Genomic DNA, 12,701 nt, shown 5'->3' with positions numbered 1-12,701 from the left:
TCAACTGATTCGATACACAAGAGCTTGTTCTGCGTATGATCAGTTTTAAAATCGAAGCAGGCTTCTGACAAACAAGTTGATGGTGCAGGAGTTCCAACAGTCTCGTTTAAAATAGGTATTTCGCAATTTCTATGGTCGTTATAACGATCTAGTTTGCCAACACTACCTATCATTGGGTCAAATGCTGTCTGGCGTGTTTCATACTGATTGTTAAGCCGTTCTTGGTACACTGATTTTGAATACGGATAACTCCGTTTACCTGATCAATATATAGGGCTCACGGCGGGTGTAACCGGTCGACAGGGGATGCTTACTCCTTCTCGGCACCTAATCCCAACTCTGGTATATCCAGGGGTCCGTGTTTGCCCAACTCTCTATTTTGTATTGCTTGTAGGAGTTATGGGATTGATCACTGTAGTTATCTTCGCTTTCCACTCTTATCCTAAGTTAAGGTATGTCTTTCTACGGTTAAAGGACTTGTCCTGTAATTTTAGAACTTATTTTATGAAAAATATTCTTTATACTATAGTTGAAAAGGATACTAAATACAATAAAAAAAAAATTGTGAACATATTTACAGAGATATTGCGAGTTGAAATTCTAACACAGCAATATGCTTATTTCGATCGGAGATTTACGCGCCATATTACTGTGACGTCATATGCGACAATTGGAATGAGAAAACACGTAGTAAGCCGGTGGCGATTTAGGTGATAATCCTATTATTTTATCTATAAAACCACTTTAACAGCATTATATGTGTATTTACTCATCAATTAATGACTGTGATGTATTGTGTGGCATACAGTTGCACCAAGATTTAGAAGAAAGGGTGCGGATTTAATCATTTTAGTTCCTCAAAAGATGCAGCTCGGAGGATGGCATGGATCATATACAAGTTTGATGCTACATATGCAAGGTGAAGATAACGAACAGTGATCAATCTCATATATCAGTCGGTTATGTTCGGAACATTTTTCAACACTTCAGCTAGACCGAGAACCTGAGCATTAGAAGGTGACTGGCTTTGTGGGGGCAAAGATTCGAATTAAAAGTGATGCATACTAGGCCTAGATATACCTCTTTGTTTGTTCAAAGTCCCGGAGTAACGGGAGATCAAAATGCCCCAACCCCGAGGAGTCTTCTTGAAACTACAATGGGCTGATGTGAGTGATTCTTAATAATAGGATGTTTATTTATTTATAGCGAGAATACTTAATTCCTGAAATAAAAAAAACTCAACAAAACAATTGCGTCATCAACAACAGATGAATGGAATGTTTGTGTTTCAAATAGTATGGGGACATCCTTCATCATCCCTGGTCGTATTTTATAAACTGTAAACCTACAGCTGTACCGTTAATACGTAGTTTATAGCTGGTGGGGATACCCCCTCGCAAGTCAGGCATGTAGAACCAGGTGGTAGGGCTCTCCCCGCTTTTTCAATCAGTACTTATTGGAATGAGCCCCCCCCCCTTCCCCCTTTTTTAATAGTGGTAGTGAAAAGGTTTAAAAGATTGTAAGTTTAAAGACAAGATGTGAAGTACTGAAGACGTGTTCCAAAGGACGATTGCTAAACCTCCCCCACCCCAGCATCGAAAACAAATTGAGGAAAAAAGAATTCACTCCCCCCCCCCCCCCCCCACCCAATAGATTAGAAAATCGAAGATTAGACAAAACAACATTATTTTGATTACTAGATCTAATAATATTTGCTTGTCAATTCTTTTTAGTTGTAAATTAAATACCTCATTTCCTTTTGCTGCCCCCCTAGTTTTTTTTTCGAAAATGAAGTTTTATATTTTACAACATTGCAGTATAAGATAATAACTTGTAACATGTCTGTAAAGTTTTGAATTAGATTTAGTGATGATCATAAAAGGAAAACTGAAAAGGGTTATATCTGTTTCATTTGTGACAAATGTAAACAAGTATTCCCCTATCTTTTGTATACAAATTATGGCATAATGATACAGATATGTATATTCATTTGCGAGTCATTCTATTAATTTTAATTATTGAATCTGGATAATCTTCAATAATATGAAAACGATGTCTCTTACTGCTACTTTAAGCAGCATTAAAGGGTTTCATATTCATATCAAAAATCTGTGTTTTAAAACAAGAATAGTCAATTTATATTTGCAGACTATGTGGGTATTCTGTGCGTTAACTTAGTGGAACGCCATGTTCAGTTTCCATCATGTCCAGCAGCTACTACGGAAGCCGGCAAAGGCATGGGTTACAGACCTCTTACCCCTTCCTTCGCTTATTTCAATATGGAGTGACTCATCTGCATTCAGTCTCATTGCCGCAAAAGAGACAAGGTTTGCCCATGGCAATCTGGTTGATTGTTGAGGACCCAAGAACTTGAAGATGAATACCGCTAAAACACTTGTTGATGATGTTATAATTGTTGTTTTCTATTCATACTATTCAAATGTGTTGGAATTTTTATTGTCATGGATAAAAATATTTTTCTATGTTACAATATGCTTTTTTGTTTGTTTTCATATCGCTCGTGTCAAGTTCAAACTGCGTGTTGATGATTCTAAATAAGTGGCGATTTTGTGAAAATGCCCCGATTTCAATGCATGTCTGATGTTGTTTGTAATCTGAACGAGAAAACACATGAATCGGTAATTTTATCAGTAATAATAGTTGTAATGGTCTATACCATACCACAAATAATAAAAACACAGGAACCGGTATTTTTTTAGTACTAATCTATACCATTCCACCCCAAGTAAAAATTGTGGTATGATATATGCTACTACTATTATTGTTACACTACAGACAAAATTACCAGTTACTGTGTGCGGGGTTCTTTTTGGGGTGTGTGTTTGTTTTCTGTTTGTTGTTGTTTCTTAACTAGGGGTGCTATAGTATAGACCACTAAGTCATTATTCCAGACAAAATTACCGGTTCCTGTTTAGTGTTTCGTATATATAAAGTATACTCTCATTGAACCGTCTGTGTTGCAATATATAAATGTAATATTTAAACAGGTATTCATTATTCAACACATCCTCAGACAGGAAAAGTACATGTACCTTGATTGAGCGACATCGTTATGCAAATAATTCAAACGGGGGGGGGGGGGGGGGTGTCGTTGTGTCTATTGTACCTTTGACTACGTTCATGATTTAAAAATATATATATAGGCCTATCATATATTTGACAAGACATGTAAAAAGCTCTACCTAATTCACGTATTATTTTTAGCAACTTTTTTTATTTTTATTTCGCCATGTTTACTTCGTTCGATAGACGCGTGGATTATAAGTAAAATATTCACATCAAAGCATTTTTTTTTTTTTCATTTTTTTTAAATATGTAAATGAAGAACATGAGTAATCAACTCAATGACTGTAAATTATAAGTAATGTAAATATACAAAATGTTAACGTAATGTTGATGCGTGTACATGCTTGTCAGTATGCACGATATGCGGTAGGCCATATATCAATAAATTCCATTCGTCGTTTTCTTGTTGAACAGTTTTAATGTAAATGAATAACATCTAATAAAACAAAGTCGCCATTGATGTAAAAAAAAATATCTACCCGTACCACATTGGTATTAAAAGAAGTTAAATAATAACAGCTTTCTTCACAATAAGCTGATCGGCGAGAGATGCGATTGTCGCATATGACGTCACGGCATCACGTGACCCGCTATCTTCATTAGCAGATATTTCGAAATCAGGAAGTTAATTGATCGAAGAATAGTAAGCTAGGGGAGGCGTTTACAATTAACTCATATAAACAGTTTCACCTTTGCTTGTGTTACTTGTCAAACGTCCTCAACATTTTGATACTACTTTGCAAAACATGATAAAAACTGTATTGTATACATGGGGTTACAAAGGATTCAGAAATAATGAGGACATTATTTACCAAGTGCGACAGAGCATCTCTCTACTTCCCATTGCTCATTCCTTTATGATATTTCAATGTGGAAAAGCTAGAAGAACTTACATGACGCAGACCACTAAGCACATTTTACAGCTGATACAGATTCGTGCATCAACAACTTATCTACCCAATAATACTTTTGACTGACCATCGAATGTAAACAAAATTAGATATTTAGATCCAATCCTTTAGTCTCATGTACTGTTATGAACAGAAAGGAACAATCTTATATGCTAAGGATTTGGAATATCTAAACCATTTTAATCAGTGTATTAAATATGAACTGAAGCCTTCAAAGAAACAAAGTTTATATTCCAAAAAACAAAATTACACATATACCACATCATATCCAAAACAGAAGAAACTCCTACACTGTTTAATATTTGCAGTGGCGTTAGGAAGTGGAATAGATGAGATATGTATATGTATGACATGTGAAGATAACGAACAGTAATTTCAAGGAGCATTCACAGAACACCCCACCTACTCGAAAAATATTTTCAAGAAATAGTCAAAGCAGGAATAATTGGTGTTCAATGCAACACAATTTAATGAAAGGTGAATACTTAAAGGTTAATACTTCAATAACAATAATATATTGAAAACAAGAGAAAAAGTCACTCTAATTAAGTTGTAAAATTCAGTAGGAACAATGAAACTTCCCCGGGACCTTAACTTGTAGCAGATTTTGAGCTTTTAGAACATTAATCAAAGGAACCATGGGGATGTGTTGTAGTAACTGTAGAAGTAAATAATAATGTGACGATGAAATCAATAGACATATACACGTACCTGCTTCTATAAACATTTTCACCTTTCATACAAAACACTGTAACATGTTTGATATATATATATATATATATATATATATATATATATATATATACTATTTAAAAAGCTAAAAGTGTACTATTATATTGTAGGTACATCTAAGTACATTTTCTATAGAAGTCTTAACAAAGTATGAAACTGGGAAGGACATGAAACGATTTGTTTCTGGAATGCTGTATTTAAATAACACTAGATTAAATTAACGGATCGGATTTCATGTTTTTATTTATTGATTTCAAATTAGAATAAGGGTTATCAAAAGGAAATAAAAACATAATTTGAAGCAAATTTTAACTAGATTTATATATATAATTATGTTGATCTGGAATCTTATTCAATCGGTAACAACCCATTTGGAATTAGATTTATTGTTAAATGTATATAAACGTGCACACGTGTGCCGATTGTAAATAAAATTCTAACGAGAGAGAGAGAGAGAGAGAGAGAGAGAGAGAGAGAGAGAGAGAGAGAGAGATTGAACTTGCCGGATGTGAAAGAGTTGTATGCATGAATTTATTATGTACTGTTAATTACACTTTTTAATGCGTTACATGTCAGCTAAATTTGATACAAACATTCGAGATATTTGAATGATAAATGAGATGAATAGCTAACAATTGTTATCCGGAACGTTGGGATTATAATTTTGAAAACAATGATAGTAGTAAAATTACCTTTCCTCACTGATCGAAGCCTTCTGATTGATTGCGCCAGAATACATGTTATTTATCAACTACACTGAGATCTTCAGAATACACCCAACCAATGAAATCAAGCTAGATAAGAAATACGTCAGAATTATTCAGATAAGTCTTTCATAATTATGGAATCATATCAAGGTAAACATGAAGATAGTCTTATTATTGATACCATAGAAGTTTGGTTGAACACATACATGTACCATCCCATGAAATAACTTCAGTGACAACTCTTATTACAAGGTGAATGTATATGAAACTTATTTTTCATATCAAATCCAGATCTCAGTTGTATTATCCTTTGATCATTAGTAGGAACGCATGACTTTTTTCTAATCACTAAGAGCAAATATGGAGGTTCCAAGTCACGGCAGGCGTTGTATGTTAAAAGTTAAAAATTCCTCATTGTTACAACCCCGAGAGCCAAATATGTCTTTTTGTGGTACTTCACTTACGGCTGGTGACGCCTCAATTTGAGAGAAAACATCTCGAAAGTACATGAACAAACAAACAAACGAATCTGCCATTTTAGCATAGTAAGGATAGATCAGTTATGGTCAAACGCTGTGATGGATAACTATTAGACGCTCATGTTTCTTTGTTTTACGTCCATTCGGAGTTCTTCACTTCTGTCGGGTCGTCACCAGTTGTACTATGGGAAGTAATACAAACATGCGAAATCATAGCTAAGCTGTCAATTAAATGTCATGTGATTGTGTACAATAGAATATTATAGAAATATTAGAAAAACAAAAAATATCATTAAATATTGTGTCATTATCCTGAATTAAGATTACGGGGCTTAGGTCATTGGGAAAGCATATTTCTGTGGGCAATATATTTAAATATGTCAAGGAAATGCGTAATAAGAAGGGATAAATTTAAATCAGCTAAAGTCATGGTAACTTGTAAACATCTCAAGATGTGAAGATAACGAACATTGGTCAATCTCATAACTCTTATAAGCAACACAAATATATGTTTCAGGTCGTAGACATGTAAATATAGGACAGTGGTAATTCATATGCCTCAACATTTGCTTGTAACCAAACAATATATTGTTACCCTTAACGCTTTGCCACAATTGAGCTCACTAAATAAGAAAATTAAAAATATTTGTGCTGGCCACGGTTTTTAAAACAGGAAAACGGGGAAGTAACGTTAGTGTAAATGGCAAAACCTGACTCTGCAGCCATTCAGTTATCCTGAGTTTGAAAGATGCACTCATTGTGTCAATATGTATAACTCTATAGATTGTGATATTTTGATGACCTTTAACATCCATTGGCCTCTTTAATTTAGCTATATTTTCTATAGTAAACCCCACGTCGTTTTCCATTCCTCAAAATATCAATTGTCCACCTCTGACAATGTAATGATACATTGCCATATTTATTTTTTTTATATCTTTTATAAATAATGGCTGAATTCGTTTTATTCTGTAGATTTTATTTCACTCATGCACATTATTTTTTGCGATGCGTTAATACTGTCAATAATATTAAATTGAATACGTTTACAATTTTGATGATAAAATACCTTTGCCATTTCAGAACTACAGTTTGAGATAATACTCAATGAGGTTAATATGTCCTCAGGTAAGAACACGCACCAGGAAGCAGTGAGAATGCGCTGATAACCTGGTGTAGTATTAATATCAATCTTTATCGACATTCATGGATTACCAATCAGTGTGGTTCCTACAATATATAAAAATCAGGAACATTTCATCCAAAACCTGAAAAATAGTTTTAGAAGACATGCCCAAATAATAACCGACAAACAACAGGTTCGAAATAAAATGCGTCTTTCTCATGTGACAAATGCCTATGGGAAAAAAGGTTTATTGCGCAGGTACATGACTCAAAGTAATACAAAAGCGTATGATTTACGGAAGTGTGTGCGACTCTTACAACAGTCATTTATTTCATTTTCAATTACTGCGAATTTCTCTAATATTCTAAAAGAAACTGTGGATTTTTCAACTTTAAAAACAAAAATTATATTAAGTTCAGAGCAATTTTTAGCACTATGATTCTCAATAGTTGAACCGTTACGTAAAATACAAATATACATGACATGTTCTTTATCAAACAACTAATTAAAATACGTTTGAACCAGGAAGTCCGGTTCGAATCTCGAGACTACTGCCGCGTCAAACCAAAACCGGTAGACTGCTCCCTCGCCAGACGTACACCAATAGAAGTGAAAAGCATGGGGGTTTGGACACATCACCTAACGGTTTACTAAAAGAACATCCAAAGAAACAAACATATATAGTGTAAAACTTATACGGTACCAATTTTGATGCACCAGATGCGCATTTCGACAAATAATGTCTCTTCAGTGATGCTCAACCGAAATGTTTGAAATCCGAAATAACTATGAAGTTTTAGAGCTAAATATAGCCAAAAACAGCGTGCCAAAAAGTGGAGCTAAATTCGTCCAAGGATAAGAGCTATGCATGAGGGAGATAATCCTTAATTTTGAAATGAATTCCTAAATTTTATAACAGCAATCAAATATACATCCGTATTTTCAAGCTAGTAACGAAGTACTTAGCTACTGGGCTGTAGAGACCCTCGGGGACTAACAGTCCACCAGCAGAGGCCTTGACCCAGGGGTCATAATGTAAAACTTATACGGTACCAATTTTGATGCACCAGATGCGCATTTCGACAAATAATGTCTCTTCAGATAAAGATTAACGGCCAAACACCATCAGTTTAATAATTCCCAAAATTTTATTAGGATTGTTCTCATAGAGTAAGAAAGTATAAATTTACAACTAGAATATTTCATTTGCATGTACATTTTCCCCAGCAATTTTAGATGATTTTGATTTCTCAAACAAAAGTCCACGATGTTAACCACCGTTTTCAACAATGACTATAGAATAAAAACGTTTGTATCTGATACTCATAATGTAGTTCACCATCACTGTTACCGATTTGAAATCTTCCCGGAAGTTTAAAAGGAATCTAATGCTTGGTGGTGAGAGATGTGTCCTTGAAGCGATAAGAACTGAAATTCATCTTGAATGTTGATAAGAACTGTACCCCCATATCAATGGATTACTAGATCTCCTTTAATGCTGGCTTTTTGCGTTAAACCACTTCCGCAAGAGGAGTTAACACAAGTTTTTCTAGTATACATAACATGTCAAAGATAGTGAGATTCGATTGCATTGTATATAAACATGATAAGAAAATTACGCAACGTAATGAAAAGTGAAATGTCATACCCGACACCATTGCTAGATGATTTCTAATTTGAAAATCAATAAAATCACCATTAATCATATTATGAAAAGTTTAATTTAACGAATAGTGATAAATCTTAGAACTCCTATCAAGAATACAAAATAGAGAGTTGTACAGACACCGATCACTATACACACCAGAGATGGGATCAGGTGCATATGAGCAGTCAACATCTCCTGTGTGAATAGGTGCCCTGATCCCACCTCTGGTGTGTCCAGGGGTCCGTGTTTGTCCAACTATCTATTTTGTATTGCTTATGGGATTGATGAGATTGATCACTGCTCGTTACATGAATCTTCACATTTCATTCATAGACATTGCGGGAAAGAGAGATATTACTTGCTGAAATAAAAATTCAATTTGATTAATATTTTTTGAATACTTTAAATTGAAAGGAACATATGGAACTAAATCAATGGATACAATTATACGTACCTTAAATTTCACATGGGGATCTTTACATTTATCTAATGTAATCAATAGAAAACAACTTCACACTTTTGAAAAAAAAAAACCGAATTGCGGAATTTCCGGCTAGGTCCAATATTAATATCATACAAAGTAACATTGTCACCTTTTACTCAAAAATGTAATGAAATTTCCGATAACTTAATGCGCAGGTAATTTCAAAGAGGCATTCACTTTGTGCATTTATAAAAAAAAAAAAAAAAAAAAAAAAAAAAAAAAAAAAACCTTTAGTTGTTATTTGAGTGTAGTTTGTTATTATACTTTCTATGTATTTAATTGTTCCTAACGGTTGTTTTAAATTGTTTTATATGTTATTATGGTAATTATATCATTGCATTAGGCGCTATACATTAATGATAATAATTATGCATTTAACTATGACACTATGGATATTTTATTTACATGTATGGGCACATCGAGTTTATATTATCTTTTTTCTCATATTTGTAAAACGCTTTAGAGAACTAACATTGATAGGGCGCTATATAAATCTTTTAATTACAATTACATGTGTTTTTATAACCTTTAATCAAAGGCTCGCATAGCTATGCAAATGTGCATTACGGTTAGATAACTGCATGGCGCGTTAAACCATTTGAAAGTTTTATCATATAGATATTCAGAATAAATATATCCAAAATGAATATATCAATACATGCACATGTAATTTGATTATAAATATTAGTTAAGAATCTTAATTTGAAAATCATTCATCGTTTTTATTTTCATTAAAAATGATTTATTTTGCGGGTTTGTTTTCCTTTAAACCAGATAGGGGAATACCCGCATTGTTTCAATATCAGGGTGACTTATCATGTTGATTGATGGTAAACGTAGAGGTACCCGTTCGATACAGGTACATTAAATAGGATCTGAAGACACCTGCCAAAATTTAAAGAGGGATATCAAGGAAGACAATGTCACCTGAAACGGGGATATATTATGTGGACTCCGTGTCCATCATCCTGTAGACTCTTAGATGTACTCCATTACTCTAGCAACTCTTAGTGTCTCGATCACTGCATACCTTCTTTTCAAGATGACAACAAACCAGGTGAAATTACAACAGTCAAGTAATTGATTTTTATTTTCCAATATTTTCACCATTTCGAAACCTGTCAAATCCATATTAGACTAAGAGTTATGCTTAAATCTTATGATTTGACATTTTGTTTACTAGTATTTCGAAATCCCCGATCGACAAACAAACAGACCACTGCACGAACTGGTTTCTTTTCATAAACAGTAACATTATCTTTATTCATTTATTCGTTTCAAAATGAATAATCCATTTTCACATTTTTTCTTCTCTAAGTTGATGTATGTCCGTTCACAGAGAGAGAGAGAGAGAGAGAGAGAGAGAGAGAGAATATATCAAAAGACTGTTTCAAGTGAATAAAAAGTTCCATCCATTTCAGATTCTGTCAAATTTTGTTTTTCATCATTTTATAGGTGTATTTCAAGGTTTCATAGTTCTTTTGTAAATGTGATATCGCTGCTACTATATTTAATGTCTTTTCTATACACCTCATTGTATATATGTAGTACTTTAACCACAGGAAAGGTTTGTTTTGAATATATATTTCTTTGAATCAAGAAATCCTAATTTAAAAAAATCTTTTTGTAATAGATAACTGTAGATTTTGTATTTTCTTCAACATATGTTTTCAAAGTATCTAAAAAGGACAGAACATTCCCAGAAGAGGTGTTCCAATGTTTCTTCTTCCAAACGTCACCTTAAAAATAATGTAAACTTGGAGAAATTAATAAATACAGGTTCAGATTATATCTTACAGATAGTTGAAATGTAAAAACTGACTTTTGGAAAGATGTCATGGTGGCTTTTAAGGAAATTCAAGAAGAAGTTGTCATTAAATCTTAGGAGGACTATATGATCCAACCTTTATGGAATAATCATAAGTTCAAGATAGAAAGTCAGTCCATCTTTTATAAAACATGGTATGATAAAGGAATAAAAAAATGTACATGATCTACTTGACGAAAAAGGAGAAATTTTAAATTTTAAAATATTTATAGACATATTTAAACTACAAATGAATTTTTAACATATATGGGTATAAAACAAGCAGTAGCCACAGATATGAGAACGTATAACTTTACATTAAAGCATCTGTGCAAAAAACCCTTATCCCCTTGAATATCAAACTATTTGTTTTAACAAAGAAAGGGTCGAAACCTATGTATGATACTCTCAATAAATCAGATGCTATACTCACAAGAAAAAAGAAATGGAGTAGACATTTCATTACCTCTGATAACCAATGGAAGGCAATCTTTTACCTGCCATTCTTGACTACATTGGATTCCAAATTATTATGGTTTCAGTACAGAGTTAACCACCACATTTTAACTACTAATAGCTACATTGCATATGTACAAAGTAGGTAGAGTAGATTCTAAACTATGCACCTTTTGTGAGAGGGAAGACGAAACAATTTACCATTTACTTTGAGATTGTCCAAAAGTACAACAATTATTATCAGAATTTATCAGATATTGCAATTCAAAGGAGATTAAAATAGAATTTGATGTCAAAACTTTTATATTTGTTGATACAAAACAAAAATATTTCAGGTCATACAATGCATTACTTATAATAATCGAAATATATATATATAGCAATAGATGCCAAAAACATCAGTTAACAGTTAAAGCCCTTCTAAATGATTGGAAACAATTGTATCAAATCAACCAGGATAGTTATGAGGAAAGAAATGAATTAGATAAATTTAAAACGGACTGGGGAAAATGGTCTCTCTCTCTCTCTCTCTCTCTCTCTCTCTCTCATAAAAAGAAAATGAACATTATAATATATCTATATATTTGTACGCTTAAATATATTCATATTCTTTTGTATCTACTTCTGTACAAATATATGTCGATTGAGTGAAATAAAAAACAAAATGTTTCTTCTTCCAATTTACAAAGTGTACAGATTTTTGTATCCTCCTCTTAATTTTATACAGGAAAGTGTTTGTAGCGAAAATTCTATTAATAAGTTTATATTGGAAGGTGAAGATAACGAACAGTGATCAATCTCATAACTCCTATAAGCAATACAAAATAGAGAGTTGGGCAAACACGGACCCCAGGATATACCAGAGGTGGGATCAGGTGCCTAGGAGGAGTAAACATCCCCTGTCGACCAGTCACACCCGTCGTGAGCGCTATATCCTGATCAGGTAAACGGAATTATCAGCAGTCAAAATCAGTGTCCCAAGAACGGCCTAACAATCGGTATGAAACACTTCAGACAGCATTTGACTTAACGATAGGTTGTATTGACGAACTAGATCGTTATAACGCATATAGAATTTGCGAAATGCTGACTTCAATCGAGACTGTTTAAACCCCTGTACCATCAACTTGTTTGTCATTAACTTGCCTCGATTTAAAAACTGACTATGCGAAGAACAAGCTCTTGCGTATCGAATCAGTTGAGAGATATAAACACCATATGCAGGTGATAATGGAATATTGCTGCATAAATATGGGAAGTTGAC

At 33.4% G+C, this 12,701-nt stretch overlaps 1 protein-coding gene across 1 annotated transcript in view; it reads right to left on the bottom strand.

The window, feature by feature from the left end:
- Nucleotides 1–5,442, bottom strand: part of LOC125648181 (uncharacterized) — a 144,934-nt gene extending 139,492 nt beyond the window's left edge. The window contains exon 1 of the mRNA XM_056141547.1: nucleotides 5,423–5,442. The gene's annotated coding sequence lies outside the window, so the exon portion shown is untranslated. The remainder of the gene's footprint in view (nucleotides 1–5,422) is intronic.
- Nucleotides 5,443–12,701: the final 7,259 nt, after the last annotated feature.

The sequence above is a fragment of the Ostrea edulis genome, chromosome 6 (genome assembly GCF_947568905.1).
Source record: "Ostrea edulis chromosome 6, xbOstEdul1.1, whole genome shotgun sequence".
Taxonomy (NCBI): domain Eukaryota; kingdom Metazoa; phylum Mollusca; class Bivalvia; order Ostreida; family Ostreidae; genus Ostrea; species Ostrea edulis.
The sequence above is the reverse complement of the archived record's forward strand: the minus strand, read 5'-3'. Positions and strand labels throughout refer to the sequence as shown.